Source organism: Dendrobium catenatum, unplaced genomic scaffold (assembly GCF_001605985.2).
Source record: "Dendrobium catenatum unplaced genomic scaffold, ASM160598v2 fragScaff_scaffold_1639, whole genome shotgun sequence".
In the NCBI taxonomy this organism is placed as follows: Eukaryota; Viridiplantae; Streptophyta; class Magnoliopsida; order Asparagales; family Orchidaceae; genus Dendrobium; species Dendrobium catenatum.
The window spans coordinates 1158577-1159690 of record NW_021320101.1 but is presented as its reverse complement, the minus strand read 5'-3'; positions in this window follow the sequence as shown (position 1 = coordinate 1159690).

Here is a 1114-nt window from a genome sequence, read left to right as displayed (position 1 = left end):
CACTCCCACTCAAAATTAGTCGCGGAAAGTGCAGAGTTTACGTGCCGGCACTCAAAGTTGGATTAAATACAACCTAATTTATTTTGGGGATTTACATATCTATCACTTTATTTTAGGGTAAATTTTTAAAATAAATACAGTTAAGAATTTAATTAACTATTAAACCATCAAAATAAAAAAAATTTAGAACTAGGAAAAGTCACCCATTGATTGAGAGACTTGCTTAAGTTATAAAAACTTCAAAAAAAATTACAGGAGATAGAAAATGAGAGAGATAAATAAACTAAAAGATAGATAAATAAAATAGAAAAGAAATAAAAAAATCCAACACAATTCTTTCTTTTTATACAGTTTGTTGGAGAGGAGCTACATCAGAATTTTTTATTTTTTTATTAAAATATTAAATACAAATATTATTTCTTATTTCATCAAAAATAATTTAGAATGATATATTTTTATGAGTTATTACGTGTCAAAAAATTTCACAATTTAATTCATCATAATCAATTTAAAAAAACAACTTAAAAAAAATATTCATAATACACTATTATTATTTTAAATTTATCTTCTTTTAAGAAAATAATATTTTATATAAATATTTATCTTATTTTTTATTATCATATTTTTTAGTAATAAATTAATATGAAATTCATAATAAACCCTAATAAATGTTAAATATAATTTTAATAAATATAACGTAATTTTTAGTAAAATTATATATATATCACGTTACTTTTAAATTTAATGAAAAAATATAACTTAGTTTTTTATTTATATTTAATAAAAATTAAGTTACTTTTTAAATTTAATGGAAAATAAAATAAATATTTATTTAAAATATTATTTTCTTTGGAACAAGATAAATTTAAAATAATGATAATATATTAGCAAAAAAAATTATGAAAAAGATGTATTTTTAAATTGATTATGATAAATTAAATTGTGAAATTTTTTGACACATAATAACACATTAAAATATTCTCATTCTAAATTATTTATTAAAAATTAAGAAAAATAATTGCATTTAAAATTAAAAAAAAATGTGTTGTACCTCCTCTCCAACACAAAGTTAACAAAAAAAAATTGTTTTGGACTTTTTTATTTATTTATTTCA